The sequence below is a fragment of the Podarcis raffonei genome, chromosome 4 (assembly GCF_027172205.1).
Source record: "Podarcis raffonei isolate rPodRaf1 chromosome 4, rPodRaf1.pri, whole genome shotgun sequence".
Classification (NCBI taxonomy): domain Eukaryota; kingdom Metazoa; phylum Chordata; class Lepidosauria; order Squamata; family Lacertidae; genus Podarcis; species Podarcis raffonei.
In genome coordinates, this window is record NC_070605.1 from 92,279,130 (window position 1) to 92,298,766 (window position 19,637).

The following is a 19,637-nucleotide window of genomic DNA, read 5'->3' on the forward strand; positions in this document are numbered from 1 at the left end:
CTTGTGATGGCTTGCTCCTTTAGAGAGCCAAAATGGACGAATGCATGCATCCCTAGTTACATACGAGTTTCCTGCATGAGGGTGTACGTGGAACAGGACAGTTACTGCTGCTTATATTGGCCTGATCAGGTTAAGGGCTTTGGATGACTCTCCTTTTTGGAAGTCTAAAACAGGCAGAATGAACCATGATGATTACATTTCCTTATTACGAGGTTATTGTGCTGACAAAAAACAAACAAACCACTGGAAGCGTCCATGCTAAATTGTTCTGAGTTCAGTTAAAGTCAATAGAAATCAACTGGTTTAAGCTACCTGAAGGCCGCAGCGTTATGCCGAGAACCTCTGTGTGCTAACTTGGAAGTAAATTCCATTAAAACCAGTCAAACTTATTTCTTAGGAAATAATGCTCAGGGGTGATTTTGAGTGCCACTAAACTTTTTGGATCACATTTATTTGTTTTATTTATTATCATACAGGAACCAAAAAACAAAGACAGATAATTAAGGCTGCTATCCTATGCTCAATTACCATGGAATGCCCCACTGAACCTTATTGCATGGTTTAAAAACATATTAATGTTAAGAACATTACACTGCCGGTTTGATATACACGAAGAAAATGTACAACACCCCATCCTATCTTACAATTCACTTAATAATTCTGAATCTATCAGCTAACAGTTCTTATCTGGGAGTCTAACTTTGATTTACTACTGCTGCAGTTACAGTTTCTTTCCTTTCTTCTTTCAAAGATTAAAAGGAATTTCTGACAGCATCATCCCCTTCTCCCTTATTCTGCACTAAGTTTAAGGCTGAGGCGGCAATATGATCAAAGCTGCAGTTAGCTTCTGCTCAGTCTGATAGCACGTTGAGATGGTGACATTGCACTTTTGATGTCTCTTTCTTTCTTTCTTTCTTTCTTTCTTTCTTTCTTTCTTTCTTTCTCTCTGTGCCTCTTGCCAGGGTAGGGCTCTGAAAGATACCAAACAGCCTGGTCTTAATGTTCCACTTTCTTTTCTCTCTTTGGGGGGAAGCGGTAAGCATTAATTTGCATCATACTAACAGACCATTTCCCTTGATATAATTTAAGAGCGCTGTTTAATTCTTTTTTTTAAAAAAAATCAATGGCTCATTAATGCACATTCAATCATTAATATACATTAGCAACTGCTAATGGGCAGTATGAGAACAGAATGTTCATAGAAGACTTGCGACCAGTTTCCCCTAATGAACTGACCCTTGCTACTATTGGAGGTCAATTATATACAATGGCAACTTTTCTAATAAAGGGCTTAAAAAAACAAAAAACCTATCACCAGTGGACTAGCCAGTGATAAGCCTTGTCAGATGGGAAACCAATAATAATGATAAACAAGAAGATCTAGAAGCATGTGGTGCAGAGGCGTCCCTAGGGGTTGGTGAAGCTTGCCCCCGGCAAGGGTGCATGCCCAGTGGGGTGCAAAAATCAGACTATGGAGTGTCTGATACATATGTGTGTGGTGACACAATGCTACTGTTATTGAGAGATCAAACATAGGAGAAGCTTCTCATCCTTCACGCACTGCGGCACAAAGGCATGCAAATTTCCTCACCCTTCCTCCTTGCCTTGCCTTCACTCCGGATGCTTCAAGTATTTGAGACGTGTAAAAGGTAGTAATTTCTAATGTGGCTATTTCTGTGTGTATATATATATATATATATATATATATATATATATATATATATATAATTTCTGGTGTGTGTGCAGAAGCAGCTCCTTAATGGGGGTGCAAGGGATGCCTCTGATGTGCTGTTACCAAAATGGAATCCTATTTTGGTATTTAGTGGCGAATAAAATAACAGTGGCAATAATAATAACAGTGGCAATAATAGTGCCACCCAAGGCACTAAAAACAAACACAATTCATTCTGATTATGTATTGATTCTGATCTTGCAACCAATGGAATTTGGAATGGAGAATCTGTTGAAAGGTATGATCTAACCAGATTTCAGGGAAGTCGTGAAGAATAGCTGAGTTCACTGGCATAGGAATGGGGGTGCAGTGTGTGTGGTCTGCCCCGGGTGTCATCCCTGGGGGGGGGGGTGACATCACCGCCCCACTCCCCTGTGATGCTCACTGGCTGAGTTTAAGCAATTTTAAAAGTTCGCTTTTGACTACTGTATTCACACCATTGTTTTGTCCATCCAAAATATATCTTACATATATTATACTGACAGTTTAGATTTTGTAATAAGAATGTGTGTGTATGTGTGTGTGTGTGTTGCAGTTGTGTGCCTTTAGATGCTCTGATGAAAGTTGTCATGTATTCTAAAAGTAAGGAGATTTTAACAATCCTGTTAAATCGTATACACAAGAAGCTGCTGTAAAACAAGCCCATTGTAAGTTAAGATGATGCAAAGTACATGAGATCCAATCCATTCAGGATTTGAAGACACTAGCAAGACAGACATCCATAGTGATCTGCTCTGCATTTTAGATCTGTGCCACATGGATTTGATTTTCAGATCCTTCATAACAGCTGATTCCATTCCAGGTTTCCTATTTCTGAAACGTCTGAGAAATATGGGTAAACAGCAATGTATGCTAAGTATATTTTTGAACTGTTGCAAGATCATTATGATCTATGAGAATAATAAGGATGGGGGAAATGTACAGCTAAAAATGCCCTATCTTTGAAACCTGATGCAAAGCTAACACAGAACCAATACATGTGAAATACTTAGAGCATCTTAAAACACAATTCAAAATAAAACCACGGAAATAAAATGTTTACCACAGTACTTAAAAAAAAAGAAGTTTCATATTCTGTATTCCAAAAGTACTGTGATACTCCCCCACCAACTTGCTTAAAATGCATATAAAATTGTTAGATTACTTCACCCTTGCAATTTTATGTTCAAAGAGATGAGTCAAAGTGAGCAAAAAAAATATGAAATTAAAAAATCAGAACTCCAGTCTTTTTTTAAAAAACCAGCAGAGATCCTTTTTGATAACATTTGAAAGTGTAGGATTAGCTTTCAAAGACAGATGGCAATAAATCGAAAGCTTTAGCTTAAATAACATTCAATGCAAATAAAAAGCCAAGACTGACTATTTTGAGTGTGGATTTGAGCCCCACCTGGGGCAAAAGATTCCTGCGTTGCAGAGAGTTGGACTAGATGACCCTGATGGTCCCTTCCAACTATGCAATTTTATATTAATTCCAAATCTACAATTCTGTGCTAAAGAAGTCACTGGTGTAGTGGTTAAGAGCAGTAGTCTCATAATCTGGGGAACCGGGTTTGCTTCCTCGCTCCTCCACATGCAGCTGCTGGGTGACCTTGGGCCAGTCACACTTCTCTGAAGTCTCTCAGCCCCACTCACCTCACAGAGTGTTTGTTGTGGGGGAGGAAGGGAAAGGAGAATGTTAGCCGCTTTGAGACTCCCTAGGGTAGTGATAAAGCAGGATATCAAATCCAAACTCTTCTTCTTCTTCTTCCATACAGGGTAAAGGTAAAGGGACCCCTGACAGTTAAGTCCAGTCGTGACCGACTCTGGGGTTGCGGTGCTCATCTCGCTTTACTGGCCAAGGGAGCCGGCGTACACTTCCGGGTCATGTGGCCAGCATGACTAAGCCGCTTCTGGCGAACCAGAGCAGCGCACAGAAACGCCGTTTACCTTCCCGCCGGAGCGGTACCTATGTATCTACTTGCACTTTGACATGCTTTCGAACTGCTAGGTTGGCAGGAGCTGGGACCGAGCAACAGGAGCTCACCCCGTCGCAGGGATTCGAACCGCCAACTTTCTGATCAGCAAGTCCTAGGCTCAGTGGTTTAACCCACAGCACCACCTGTGTAAAGGTAAGTAGAGGCAAAATTGAAATGTCACCCACTGTCTGCTTGGGAGGGTGGGGAGAGGAGAAAATCCCGAAGTATCAGGGTCCTCTCTTTATTTGATATATATCATGTTCTTTCAGACAATACCGCAAAATTCTTCAGTGCACATATATAGCTATTGCCAGGTGAGGATACTCATTGAATTATATTTCTAGCATGTTGTGGCATAAATAAGGTGTCTGAGTCATAGTCTCCCTTTATTGGTGTCACACAAACTGTGTTTTCAAACACAAAGTGTAGAGCTACCAGTTTTGCCTGAAGCGAAATATGTTTTCACAAAAGAGAAACATCCCCCACAATATTTAACCTACAGTATTTCAGGTTTGACCCCTTTTGGTAAAATCCATGCCAGATCAATAAAACCTCGGCTGTCTGATTCACTGTTTAAACATGCTGACCAGAGAAATTCCCCTCTGTGTTCTGAATTTGGGCATCCGGAATGGTTTGGAGTTTGGAAGCATTTTAGAAAGTTGGGTTGTGTGACGTGTATCATTTCTTCTTCATTACATCCACACTCCACCTTTCTTCTACTGCTCAGAAATCAGGCCGCCTATTAATCATATTTTCTGCTGCTATTGCTATATATAACAAGAGTGGTTGAATTTCAGAGTCTTGCAACCTCCTTCATACATTTAAAAAGAGGGAAAGGGGGGATATTAATTCTCAAATGTGCACCAAGTTTTACTGACCATAGCAAAATGCAGTCCCCCTGCCCCAGGCTTACTTCAAAAGCACACCCTTCAGATTCCATCTCCCTCCTTTTCTTCATTTCACTGGTGCCTTTTTTCTTTCCTTTTGCTTTTCAGCTTCATACATTTGACAGTGTAGTCACTTTCTTGCATGCTAGATGAGCAGGATCGCTGCCCTCTCTTTCAGCACAGAGATGCCATCAAGGGCAAACCCTCTGTGGCGTTTGCCCTCCTATGTGTGTGACATCATATGGGGTTCATAGGGAAAGGGTTAACTAATTATAAAATGTCTAACCAATGGGAACCCGGGGGGCGGGGCAGAGTTAACTGGGTATAAGGTTTAAGCACAGAGGTTTTTTTAGTTAGTTAGAGTTGTTGAGAAGACAGTCTGTAGTTAGAAGAGACAGAGAGGATGAGTCTGTTGGTTGGGCTAGTCTGGTGTGAGAGACTGAGAGAATTTGTTAAGAGGAGTCAGTCAAACAGTTGAGATAATCAGTCAGAAGGTATTAGGAGAGTATTATAGGCCGGTAAATGGGACACGGGTGGCGCTGTGGGTAAAAGCCTCAGCTCCTAGGGCTTGCTGATCGAAAGGTCGGCGGTTCGAATCCCCGCGGTGGGGTGCGCTCCTGCTGCTCGGTCCCAGCGCCTGCCAACCTAGCAGCTCAAAAGCACCCCTGGGTGCAAGTAGATAAATAGGGACAACTTACCAGCGGGAAGGTAAACGGCGTTTCCGTGTGTGGCTCTGGCTCACCAGAGCAGCGATGTCATGCTGGCCACGTGACCCGGAAGTGTCTGCGGACAGCGCTAGCCCCTGGCCTCTTGAGTGAGATGGGCACACAACCCTGTCAAGACTGGCCCGTATGGGCAGGGGTACCTTTACCTTTACCTTATAGGCCGGTAAAGAAACTAAAGTTAAGATACTGACAGGAATATTATCTGAGAAACCATAAACTTGTTAATGTTTGTAAAATAATCTTGGGGGGGGGTTGGTTCACTTTTGACATCTGACTGGACTCAGTGTTTTACCAGAGAGTAACTGGTTGGTGGCAGCAGGGAAGCGAGCACAGTGGTGGCACAGGGATCAATAGACAGTTAAATGTCTGGGGACCCTGTGTGATTGCCACACCATCCAACTTATTCTAACCGAAATCCATGCCGCTGCCCCCCACCGACTCAGGTCTGTCACCGCCACCACTACCCTGTGCAACCTCACAATCCATCCCCCTGCCCACTGCCTCCACCAGAAGTCCCACCATCTCTGAAAAGCCTCTGCTGAGTGCTCAGATTGGGAGAGGAGAGAAAGTGCGCTTCTGGAAGTGCGGCCCAGCTTCCTGAAGCACGTCAGTGACTGTGGCAGACCTCCAGGTCTTGGTGAGGACCCTGCAGAGGAAGCAGGACATCACAGATTGACATAAGAAGCTGCTGTCCATCAGTGATATCCCAGTAAAATCGGGATCAGTCATGCAGGGATCTGGTTTACAAGATTCTCTCCCTCTGCCTGACCTGCCAACAATGAAAGGCTTTTGCATGTTCAGACCCAGAAACCTCCCCCCTAAATAAATTCACTCAAATTTTGGTTTTGGTTTTTGGCAGAATTTAGGCCACAACTTTATTGATTACAGAAAGTGAATGGTTGCATAGGCTCTGGTTCGACTAGCTCCCTACACTCTTGCAGGCAGCACTGACCCAGGGTTCCAGCATAGGTCAGCCAAGGGTGAACACCTGGATAAGCTGAAAGTGGGAACAGGCTATCTCCGCCACCCAAATGTCCTCCTGGACTCAGGCACGGGCACAACCCCCTCTCAGGGGTTGACCAAACCATCAATTTCCTGGATTCCTTTAACGGAATACCCTTCACATAGGGATGGCGAGACCGTTCTCCCATCCCTATCACCTGAACAGAGCCTATCCGCAACCTTACAAGTTGTGATGATTTGCTATGTGGCAGGCGAAACCCAAATGGCAACAGCCAATCAGCCAAGTGGGGAAAATTCCTGCTGTGCCCCTGTCCCAATGACAGATGGCACACGACGGCATAGCAAGGTCAAGCGCAAAGCCCTAAAAATAGGGAGAGGTGGGTGGGTGTTCCGAATGCATGCGCTGAAAGAGGAAGCTCTGGGTCAGGTGCATGGGTATAACTACGGTAGGTCCCTCAAACAGTTTGGACTGCGTCCCATTGGCCAGATTGCACCCAGCTATGAGGGACCTACCAATCGGGTGTTGCGGCTGACTAATCATACCCACCCACAACACAGGGTGTCGGTTTCCAGGTCTCACCGCAATACGTGCCCTCTTTAAGGGAGGACCCAATTTCCCATTACATGTTCTCTGCATAGTGGAAGGAAGCACACTCTTTCCTATACTGTAAGGATGGAAAAGTAAAAAATTAGACTTAAGGGAGCAAGATCCATTGGGATGTCCAGCCAAGGCCATCTTTAGTATATGCGCTGGTGGAGTGAAAAGATCTGCCCAGCGCCCCCCCCCCAAAAAAAAATTGGGGCAGGCCAAAGTTGTTGAGCTTTTTTAGGGCGCAAATAAAAATAAAAAGCAGCAGCGATAGCTCCTTGGTCTTGCCAAGGCAACTCCCTGCAAAAGGGGCACTCTGAAAGCATGGCAGGACCAGAGGCAGGGATTCCGAGCCTGTTCAGCTTGGCCATGTTAGCTGGCAACCCAGGTTAAAACACTGTTTTAAAGGCTGCTTTTCTCTCTGCCAGGCTGAGATAGACCAGCAGCAGCCCCACTGCTGAGCGGGATTTAGATCTGGTGAAATTGTACACAGGTTTAACTTATACTGGCTTGCTTTATGCCAGCTTTGTGTGCATAGGATTGCTCCTTTAAAGCTTAGTGCAGTTGTAGGTACCAGTTTAGCAGTGCTGGAAACAAGGATGGAGGAATCAAGCAGCTGTGGTTTTTCCTCAGTTTTTCAGCCTTAGGTTCCGTTTGCAATATTTATGTATCACTTACTGATTATTCATTTTTTTAGGAAACACTCATGAAAATTTGCAGCATTCTAGGTACATTTTGGTATTTAATTTTGCTTAATATTTACCCTTTTCAAGCAACATCCCCAATAAAAAGCTGTGTGTTGGTTTCACAGATATATGCATTTTTATGCATACCTTCCCTTGAGACATACATTTTGTACACATTTTTGGGAGAATTGCAGAAGTGTGAATTGTGGAAGGAAAGCTGGGTTTCAGTTTGCGTATTGTTTCAGAATGCAAAGGTTTCCATTAGAATGCAAACTGAATTCCCCTCCCCATCCCAGTTGGCACTTAATTTTTCTGCTTTATGAAACCCAAAGCTTCTATAGAAACCTGTGTAACTTTGAGCAGTATTCAATTACTTGTAAGTCACAGTTGTCACTTATTCCACAATACAAATATCTGAGCCCCCATTGGAGAAGGTGGCCTTGTAGAATCCTCATAGTACTGCATCTCTCCCTCACACCCATTTAATTTATTTCTGGCTTGGTATTCATGAGCTTTCTCAGAAAACTCCGAAAGAAAAAGTTTAACCCTCTCCCAAAGTAATAATAAAAAGATCTGTCCCAGCTTATAGTGCTGGCAACCTTAACACACTGCTTTATTAACTGCCCCTCAAAAAAGTCCATGTTTCTTGAACAAGTCTTGGACATTAATCACAGCTCAGACTGAGCCATGCAAAAGCCCCCAATGGGTGATCTTCTAAGGCTTCAGAGAGCTATGGGTAAACCCAGGGATGCTTCAAAGATTTGGGAACAAGGGAGCTGTGTAATATCTGAGCTTGTTTGACAAAACACACCAAAGCTCTCTGACCCAAATAAGCTGAAGCTTAGGCAGAGACTATATATTGCCACAAAGGCCTCCCCTTGCCTTTATTTTCTTGGTTTTCAAAGCTGATGGATGCTTTTAAAAATGCCTCTGAAAAGTCTTATTGGACGCAGACCACATGTTTTCACTGAAGCAGGCAATTACAAAGTGCAGGAGTATCACTACATCAGATGCACACATAGCATCTTAGCATTAATCATTCCTACATAGCTCCCGTCAACGAGAAGCCTTCCTCCGGATGTGCTAAGTTTACCCATCCAGGGAGATTTTGTGGGAGAGGTATATTCAAAATACTGTCTCTTAGGTCAGCCTTCCCTTCACAAACCTGCAATACTGCTGGGGCTAGGACGCGGGTGGCGCTGTGGTCTAAACCACTAAGCCTCTTGGGCTTGCCTTCAGAAGGTCAGTGGTTCAAAGCCCCATGACGGGGTGAGCTCCCATTGCTCTGTCCCAGCTCCTGCCAACCTAGCAGTTCGAAAGCATGCCAGTGCAAGTAGTTAAATAGGTACCGCTGTGGCGGGAAGGTAAATGGCATTTCTGTGTACTCAGGTTTCCATCACAGTGTTCCATTGTGCCAGAAGTGGTTTAGTCCTGGGGGCCACACAACACAGAAAGTTTCTGCAGACAAACGCCAGCTTCCTTGGCCTGAAAGCAAGATGAGCGCTTCAACCCCATAGTCACCTTTGACTGGACTTAACCGTCCAGGGGTCCTTTACCTTTACCTTTTTGTTCTATTGCTAGGGCTTATGGGAGTTGTAGTCCAAAGCACAGGTTGGTAAAGGCTGCTCTGTATGCACATTGAAGACTGCTGTGTTGTGAAAGGAATGTGATTTGTTGAAACCATGGATCAATTTTCAATCCTGTCTTGATTGTAAAACAACATTTGTCATAGATTTCAAATACCTTTCTTTCTGCTAAGCCTTTTGTTTTACATTCTCAGCCATTTCCAATTAAAAAAGACCCCTCCCCCCATGCAGATAGTTATATTTCTGGCATACCTTCTTTTTACCTAGACTTATTTTCGTTAATCGAGTTTTCTTAATCAATAATTAAAGATATGAGATGCTCTCTCTAAGCTATGCACACCACACATCTTTAGCACTGAGAGCTTTGACGCCCAACTGTGTCTCTCTGCGGGAGTTGTCCTCTTCTGTCTCTCCTTTGATTAATGTTGTTTGCCATAGAAATGATGCACAGTGATAATGGTCGCTAAATAATCAGCCTTCAACACTGCAAGGATACTGGGGGGAAACATAGCAGAAACATACTTATTGCTATTAGTGTTGTGAAATATACTTGACACTGTAACATAGCCGGGGAAATTGGCCACCCTCTGGTGGGTGGCGCTGTGGTCTAAACCACTGAGCCTAGGGCTTGCCGATCAGAAGGTCGGTGGTTCAAATCCCCGTGACGGGGCGAGCTCCCATTGCTCGGTCCCTGCTCCTGCCAACCTAGCAGTTTGAAATCACATCAAAGTGCAAGTAGATAAATAGGTACCACTCCGGCGGGAAGGTAAACAGCGTTTCCGTGCGCTGCTCTGGTTCGCCAGAAGCGGGTTATGTCATGCTGGCCACATGACCCAGAAGCTGTCTGTGGACAAACACCGGCTCCCTCAGCCAGTAAAGCAAGATGAGTGCCGCAATCCCAGAGTCATCCGCGACTGGACTTAATGCTCAGCGGTCCCTTTACCTTTACCTGGTTAGAATAGGAAATGTGATGTGTAGGCATATTTGCCATATGCAGTCCTGAGTAATGGCAAGGAAGATTTGCTTCTCCCATATATGAACTGGACCACTAAGCTTAAGTGCAGTTCCTTTTTAATAGTGGAAAGAGGAAAGAGATATATTGCCACCCCAAAACTAGAGACTGGTTCACCTATGAACTTATGAAATGATTAGAGACGTGCTGCAGACAGCACTTTCATATAGGTAACTGAAAATAGGGTATAAAAAGGGGGTTATACCCCCAGCTACCCAGACCCTTCCTTCCTTCCTTTTCTTTCTTTCCGAAGAAAATTACAACACAAAATGTGGAGGCAGGTTCATCCATCAGCAATAGACAGGCAGCATAATTCCTAAGTATGCTTAGGGAGCAATTTATGGCAAGACCCACCAGCATGAGCAAGATCCAGTGGGTCTCTAGCTTGAGCAGGGAGGTCCCCAGGAATTATAGAAACCCTGTCAAATTACCATCTCCAAAGAGCTTTGTGCTGCCAATTTCCTACTGGCCAGATTTTACATGTAATGAAAGACTTGAAACAGCAGTCCTCACCGCCAAAGCTCCAGCTGTTTTGTGGAAAGTGACAGGTCTGTGTATCAGAAGTGGTGTGAAGTAAGGAAACCAGCTGCAGGGAATAACAAGACAAGTGAAAGGCTCTCAGACAAACATTTGGAGTGAGACAGAGAGAGGTGGTGTGTTGTGGGGTCTTGCTTTCCATGATAGCAAGAAAGGTCCAGGGGGCGATGGTAAAGTCCTTTCTAAGACAGGAGAGGTAGACCCAGATTGTGATCCCAGCAGCGTACTACAAATCATGGATGTGAACAACTAAAGCCCAACTAAGATCTGTATGAATGGGTAGAAGGGACATCAATGAGTGGGAATGATTTTCAATGGTTTTGGTGAGGAACAACAATGGTGGAGATAGACCCTGATCCATGTTTATCATTTTAATGTTTTGCACAGGCTTCATTGCTGCCACTGTTGAAAAGAGAATCACAGCACAATACTTTATGTGTCTACTCAAAAGTAAGTCCCAGTGGGATTTGATCAAAAGATGCTACAAAACATAGCCTCGGTGTTGTTACAGCTCCAAAGAAATTGGAATTACAGTTGCTATATTTTGAAAAATCTTTGGCATTCTGAATTGGGCACTTGGATTATTCAGTAATGTTCAACCTTCACAGCTTTGATATCTCAAAAGTGTAGAAAGTAGTCTCGGCATATTAGTTTATATGTGCATCAAAAAGTAATCAGGAAGTAATATGTAATCTGATTGCTAGACTTGTTTTTTCAAAACACTCAGCAAATAGCTCACTGGCCAAAGATGAATAGCTCCTGAAGATGTGGGAAATTGCAACAGTAGGGAAGCTCACAGTCTATAAAAAAACTTGTTTAAAGGTATATCAAACTTTGAATACATAACAAAAAAATGAGTACAAGTGATTAATTACTTGAAATAGTTTAGCTGAAGTTTTGGAGACAATCTTAATTATATGCTTTCCCAAACTGTTGGATATTTTGTGAGAACTGGGTTGTTTGTAAGTGACTACTGTTGTTATTTCTAAGTTACAATTTATTTTTAAACAACAGATAAACAACAGTCTAGGTCAGGAACCATGGCTCTGAATGGAATCCTGGCATAATGGAATCATGATTGAAGTCAGAAGCACCACAACAGTTACAGAAACAAGGGGCCAACAGCAACCCTGACAGACACACCAACACCAGCTGGTGATGCCTTCTATATTGGACATGCTGGTGATGCCTTCTATATTGGAGACACCAATCAATGAATAGCATTGTCATTGTGTCATGAACCTCCATGTATATACAATGTGCACTACAAGCAATGTACAGTACAAGAAGGTGCTCCTTTCCAGTGCAGACTACCACGGTGGAATGGGTAGGAAGGCAAACAGCAATGGACAAACCACAGACCTCAGGGACTTCTGCAGGTAGGAGTTCATGTCCCCTAGCAGTAGAAACACAGACAGCATGCAAATAGCAAACACTCCAGACAGAGTACAAAGGACTACCATTACAAGAACAACATACATCAAGCTTCACGTCCATTAGGTAAGAAGAAGGTGTGGAAATCTCATGGAGCTTCCAGAATCGTGGTTCAGATTCTGCTATGGATCCAAAGCTCCTACTAAACTCTGCTCTGTTTAGTGCCCCCTGTGTGGAGGAACAAGATGTCAGCTTGATGATTAAGGATGGCATATATCACAAGAAAAAGCTCACAGGCCAGCACCACAAGCTGCCTTATAGCTGCGATGGAAGTCAGTGGGTGTTTTTGCCAAGGATGCCAAATAGAAATGTGAGCAGCAGGTCAAAAGCCCTAAATTCTCACTATGCAAAGTCACTCCCTAACCCCACAGCCAAAGCAGCAGATGGGAGGTAGACTAATGAATTGTCTGTTGCGTCTCGGGTGCTTGGCCTGTGGAACACTACCTTCTACCTCATCCTGTGTTTCAACCTCCAAAGAGAACAGCAATATAGCCATATCCAAACTAAAGAGGCCTACTGTAGGACTATTCCCTAGTGGTAAAGTACAAAGTAGACAGATGGTCCTAGGTCCAGTGTTTGCTCATTCATCAACCTAACAAGTTTCTCCCTTTGTTTGACACAGTATATCAGCAGAAACTGTAGAGGTACTGAGGTGTCACTGAGTTGTTTGGGGTCTCCCATTTATTTCATCCATGCACCATGAGCAATATGCAGACCCTTCACTCAAACTACCATCGTGCAAAACTCACTGTCCACTATTTCCCATCATGGAGTCAGCTGAGATGAGTAACAAAGAGGAGGATTTCTATCTTTGAGCCCTCAAGGAAGCATGAAAAGGCAAACATGGCATTTATTGAATGGGGTCAATGGTGAAGTGAGTTCTGCAGGGGGATGATAAAACTCAGTTTGTCAACTCCTTGCAGTGTCCCTGTGGCCAGCTGAGCAGGACGTAGGTTGTTTTTTTTTTTGAAGGGTAGAACATTCAGTCCCATGAGCTCCCACCTGCAGTGATATAGCCTACACAGAGGTTCATGAACATATGAATCTACTTGAAACCAAGTCACAACACTGGTCCATCCACCTCAGTACAGTGGCACCTCGGGTTAAGTATTTAATTCATTCTGGAGGTCCATACTTAACCTGAAACTATTCTTAACCTGAAGCACCACTTTAGCTAATGGGGCCTCCTGCTGCTGCCGCGCCGCCAGAGCATGATTTCTGTTCTCATCCTGAAGCAAAGTTCATAACCTGAAGCACTATTTCTGGGTTAGTGGAGTGTGTAACCTGAAGCGTATGTAACCTGAGGTACCACTGTACTGTCAAGTCTGACTGGCAGCAGAAACACAAGTAAATGCATTTTTCAACCTTGCTACCCAAGATTCTTTAACTAAAATTGCTGGAAATTAGGACCTAATACAGGCAAGCCTACAAATCAGCTGAGGCTCTCACACAGACATTTTCAGATCTCTGTGAAAAATCTACAATTTGTCCAAATAACTTGAATTCTTCTTCTTCTTCTTCTTCTTCTTCTTCTTCTTCTTCTTCTTCTTCATGTGAAGATGGACTAAAGTGCAGCTGAACATTTCTCTTAAACAGTAATAACTGATGCAGGACCGTGAGACACAAATGCTTCAATCTATGCCATGTTCAAGAACAACTTTGTTGTTGTTTAGTCATTTAGTCGTGTCCGACTCTTCGTGACCCCATGGACAAGAGCACGCCAGGCACTTCTGTCTTCCAGACTGCCTCCCACAGTTTGGTCAAACTCATGCTGGTAGCTTCGAAAACACTATCCAACCATCTCATCCTTTGTTGTCCCCTTCTCCTTAGGCCCTCCATCTTTCTCAACATCAGGGTCTTTTCCAGGGAGTCTTCTCTTCTCATGAGGTGGCCAAAGTACTGGAGCCTCAGCTTCAGGATCTGTCCTTCCAGTGAGCACTCAGGGCTGATTTCCTTCAGAATGGATAGGTTTGATCTTCTTGCAGTCCATGGGACTCTCAAGAGTCTCCTCCAGCACCACAAGAACAACTAATCATATCCATAAAGAGCTTCACTTTCTCCTTAAAGTGAAGCCAATATCATTCTCCTTTACTTAGACACATTTGAGTTATCTGTTACTCCTAAAAGGCTTTGTAATTCTGCAATGTTCTTCACAAAATTACTATTATGCATAACTCATAGAACTGCACCACCATGTTAGTATACTGAAATGTGGTGATTCTTACTAATTTCCCAGTTGCTTTGAATGATGTTTCTCATAATAAAATACATGATCCTTCAGCTGTATTCTTGTGTTCACCATGTTATTATCTCAGGGGAAGGTTGGCATCAATCCGCATGGTATCATTTCTTCCTTGAATTCAATTATGAGTGCCTTTTTATTCCTCGTTGTCTTAAGCAGACAAAGATGGAAGGCAATTATGGGGTAAAACAAATAAATGAGAACAACAGAACAGCCCCTCAGGAATGTTTAGCTAAAGCATGATTGGAAAATCGTTAGCATGGGTTCGTAGTTGCTGTATATCATTGTTGCATTTGGAAAACAATGCCTGTATTCTCTGGAATTGGGTCTTTTGCTTAATCCTCCTCATAGCAACCTCATGAGGCAAGTACAGCGTTGGCTCAAGCATTTAACCATTGGCCCCTCCTGTGGACACCCATCACCATAAAGCATTCACATAGCAGTCAACTAATACTCACCAAAAATGTGCAGGAGAGCGGTCCCTCTATTGAAGTGAATGGAAACGGTCATGTGGAGCGGTACTCCCAGTTGTGCAGAGAGAGTGCAGGATTTTTACAGCCATGGGTCTCAGCTGTAGGTTTAACATGCTTTCTTCTGACATACAATAGCTCTCTTAAAAATAAAAAAACAGATTTAACTATTAGGAGCATGCATATGGCTAATATATGCCTGGTGGTAAACATTTGAATTCTCAGAACCGCAGCTCGGCAGCAATTGCTCTGGAGCTGCCAACAGATCCAAAAATGTTAGCAGAAAGGGAAAACCTTTAGATGTACATGCCAGACACATTAACACTGCATGGCTTCAACACAGGGGAGAGCAGCAGGATTGCTCAGCTTCAGAGAATGAAGGTCTCCTGAGCATTCTGTCCTCAAAGATCTATAACTGCCACCTTTGAAATGACATCATTGTTATCAGAGCAACTGATGACGGCAGATGCTGAAGCAATTTGCAATAGGAATTTTAAATGCATGTTTTGTTAGTCATTGATACACACACATATAAATAATAATAATAATAATAATAATAATAATAATAATAATAATAATTTATTGGTACCTTGCCCATCTGACTGGGCCTCCCTAGCCACTCTGGGCAACTTCCAACAAAGATTAAAAATACATTAAAATGTCACACATTAAAAACTTCCCTAAACCGGGCTGCCTTCCTGTTCTTCTAAATGTCAGGTAGTTGTTTGTCTCTTTGACATCTGATGGGAGGGCGTTCCACAGGGCGGGTGCCACTACCAAGAAGGCCCTCTGCCTGGTTCCCCGTAGCTTTGCTTATTGCAGTGAGGGAACCACCAGAAGGCCCTCGGCGCTGGACCTCAGTGTCAGGGCTGAACGATAGGGGTGGACGCTCTTTCAGGTATACTGGGCCGAGGCTGTTTAGGGCTTTAAAGGTCAGCACCAACTCTTTGAATTTTGCTCAGAAACGTACTGGAAGCCAATGTAGGACTTTCAGGACCGGTGTTATATGGTCTCGGCGGCTGCTCCCAGTCACCAGTCTAGCTGCCGCATTCTGGATTAGTTGTAGTTTCCGGGTGACCTTCAAAGGTAGCCCCACGTAGAGCACATTGCAGTAGTCCAAGCAGGAGATAGCTAGAGCAAGAAGAAATGAAGTCTGGCCAAACATAACAAAATGTATCTATTATGCAGTTCTTTCTTCTTTCATGTACTTCATATGCCAACTTCTGCATCAAAGTTAAAGACCAAATCTGAGAGGTTCATTCAAGAATCAGGTCCCCAGATGAAGTCCTCCAAGGTTTAGATATTTTTTTTTGGGGGGGGGAATCATGGTTATGTCAAAACGTATGTAGGATTTGAAGCATAGCAACATTTAATAGGTTAGAATCAATGTATATAATGGGTAAAATATAAGTAAAAGAGCAGGTTTATATAGTAAGGAAAGAGCACCATGGAGGGAAAGTCAATGGATATGAGAGATTTGTTCTGAGTGTTGCTTAAAATAATTTTTTTAATTTGAACATTTAATAAAAAAGTTTATCCAATGTTTAGATATTGCTAATCTGGCTGCCACAATACAAAAACATATAGTGACATATATTCTTCCATATATTCTCCATATATGGAGCATATGCAGACATCTTTCTTTCTTTCTTTCTTTCTTTCTTTCTTTCTTTCTTTCTTTCTTTCTTTTTTGATCACTCGTAGCCGAGTAAGATTGTCTTCCATAAACATGGTTTTAACAATGAGTCCATAAGTGACAGTGGAGGCCAATTCTGGATCTACACGTCCTTCCACAGTGGGGACATAGGTTTCAGAGCAGGAGATGATCACGGTGAGGATTTTTCAAATGTGCCTTCCTCTTAGCTCAATTCTCCCTTTCATCCTGAGTTTGTGCTTCTTTGAAGTCCATGACACCTTTGGTAGAGGCTATTCTCCAACTGGAGCGCTTGCAGGCCAATGTTTCCCAGTTGTCATTTTCAAAGATTTGACTTGAGAGCTTCTTTAAACCTCTTTTGCTGTCCACTGGCAAAAATCTACATGCCGTGGGTGACAGTGGTGTAGAAAAGTATCTTGTGATGAGGAAGAAAAAAAGTTGTGACCAGGTACATACATTTCAGAGGCCAGGTAATATAGATATGTCTGAGTTGTCCCCATGTGATAAATGCAAAATGTAGGCTGTCCCCCCTCCCCCCATTTCAAAGCAATGCTGATTTCCTTCACTGTAAAAAATAGTGCAGAACAAAGACGTGAGATTTTGTCCCGGCCATTTTCTTCACAGTGGATTTTTCATTTTACTTTAATTAAAGAGTAATCATATGCTGCATTATTGGAAAGAACACTCTGGATGTGAATTAAAGGAAAATCTGGGACAATGTGAGAAGGGAGGGAAATCTGTAATTTAGGAGAAAGCACTGATCGTATCCAAATTGCTAAATCTATTTAACACTATTAAAGAAGCCTTAAATGGATTCAGCCACATTAGATGAATTCCAAACAGGAATTTGCACTTATTTGATCAATGGAAATGAGGCTACTAATGTGGATTTTGGAGACTGGTAGAGAATAAAGTGGATTAGTTATATTATGCGAAATAGCAGGGAAGAAGAAAGGAAAAGGAAAAGACTTTTCTTCTTTTGCACCAAGCTGGGGGACATCTTATAGCCTGGGGGGGCCACACTCTATTTGGGATAGCCTTCTAGGGGCCCACATATTAGTGGTAGGCAGGGCCATAGGCAAAGATGGGGACTTTTACCTTTTATTGAGTAGGCTTGCTTCATGTTCATCTCTATGCCTCTGATAATGGAAAATGAATTCCAGTTAGGACAAAAGAAAACACTATCAAGGAGACTGTAAAAGAGGGCTGGTGCTTGTGGCTTGGGATGGTGTGTGGCCCAGAATGACTCAAGGGCTAGGTTCTCCACCCGTTTTACACATATGCATTCAGATCTAAGCCACTATCACATTAAACACATGAGACGGTCATGCATATCACAAGAGCCAGTGTGGTGTAGTGGTTAAGAGCGGTAGTCTCGTAATCTGGGGAACCGGGTTCGCGTCTCTGCTCCTCCACATGCAGCTGCTGGGTGACCTTGGGCCAGTCACACTTCTTTGAAGTCTCTCAGCCCCACTCACCTCACAGAGTGTTTCTTGTGGGGAAGGAAGAGAAAGGAGAATGTTAGCTGTTTTGAGACTCCTTCAGGTAGTGATAAAGTGGGATATCAAATCCAAACTCTTCTTCTTCTTCTTCTGAAGAACAATGCAGACAGAACTCTATTCATTGGATAACCATGACTAGGAAAACACTCCTTCCCCTTTCTCTCTTATTGCAATCAGCTACTAAAGAGAATGCCTCATCAGCATTCTGAAAAATCTGAGTGGGGGAAAAGTCCTACTCCCTGTCCCCTCTTAGGACAGTGGTTCCCATGGACAACCTGAAAATTGCTGATGGCCTTAGAGGACCCCATAATTCCCCCGCCTGTTGCAGCAATTGTCATGTGCTGTGCTAGGAGTGGAACGATTTTTAATTGTGCTTTAATTGCTCCTTTTATTTCTCTCGTTGCATTTTCTTGGGTTACAATTTACATTCCATAAAACCCAAATTGTAATTAAAAAAAATACAATATAAGAAATAAAAAGGGCAGTAAGAATACAATTAGATGTTGATATGAATATTTAATGTGGGTATGCCGCAGGCCACCTGAGTGAAGCTCACAGACCAAAGTTTGGGGAACTCTGCTTTAGGAAATGTGTGCCTTTGTAGCACTCAAAATACCTCCCAAGTAACAGGGGCTGTGAAGCTGAAGAACGTATTTGCGTCTGCAGGCTAGAAAATGCTTCCATGTTAGAAGGAAGTCTTCAGGATTAGCAAGGTCCATTGTTTCACTCAATTGATGTGGCACTTTCTCAATAATGAGAAATTCCCACCGTTTGTGCAGCCATTGATCCAACAATGAATTTTATCAGATGTGTGTTTGTGCGTGTATTGATTGCAAGTTCTTTTTTACTTTCTTTTCTTTTCTCTTCTTTTCCCCCCCTGCAATGAGGATTGAAAATAAATCCCTATATTCAGTGCTTTTCTGTTACCAAAGAAAAAAGAAAAAAAGGTGGCCGTACTCATCTTGAAGTTGTTAAAATAAGTGCCACATTTTTAACCTTTTTGTGTGTGTGTGGAGGAGAGGTGCTGGTATTGTGTACCCTTAAGTACACCCCCCAAATGCACTGCCTATATCCAATGAACATATTGTTATGTATTAAAGGAGTAATATGCATAAGAAGCCAGTGGTGTAGCAAGGTCAGGTGGTACCCGGTGTGGAAAATTTCTTGTCACCCCCCCCCCTGAAATTATTAAAAGAAGGAAAAATAAGATACAGTTACAAGTGTTATTTTCTGGTTTATTTACTTAACTTTGTGAGCATAAGCACTTAAAAACCTTTTTCTCGTGATGGGAATTTCTTATGAATGCTTTTAAAAAAAAAAAAAATATTTATTTTTGCTGAAAGGGCATCACCAGAGCCAGAGCTGGAAAGAGGCAGCCCAGAGCACGAATGGCTGGCAGAGAGAGAAAGGAGGCCCCAAGTGCTATGGGTTCAAGAGCTCCAGCTCAAAGGAAAGACAAGCATTGCCAGCTGTTAAAGGGCTGCTCTGCCTCGTCTTCTTAGGACAACAAAGGTTCCCAACCTTTTTTTGGCCATGCCCCACCTAAGCATCTCTAATATCCTGATCCACACACACCCCCGCCGTGACATATAATTCTTTTTTTTAAAAAAAAGATATTTATTAAAGTTTTACAAAAAGAAGAAAGTTACAAAGTAAAAAAGGA

At 42.8% G+C, this 19,637-nt stretch overlaps 1 long non-coding RNA gene across 1 annotated transcript; it reads right to left on the minus strand.

Moving 5' to 3' along the window:
* Positions 1–414: 414 nt before the first annotated feature.
* LOC128411936 (uncharacterized) lies at positions 415–15,193 on the minus strand. Its single transcript, XR_008329970.1, has 2 exons — positions 14,807–15,193; positions 415–971 (listed from the first exon to the last, which is right to left on the minus strand). It is a non-coding gene; the product is annotated as an uncharacterized LOC128411936 (long non-coding RNA).
* Between the last annotated feature and the right edge of the window lie 4,444 nt (positions 15,194–19,637).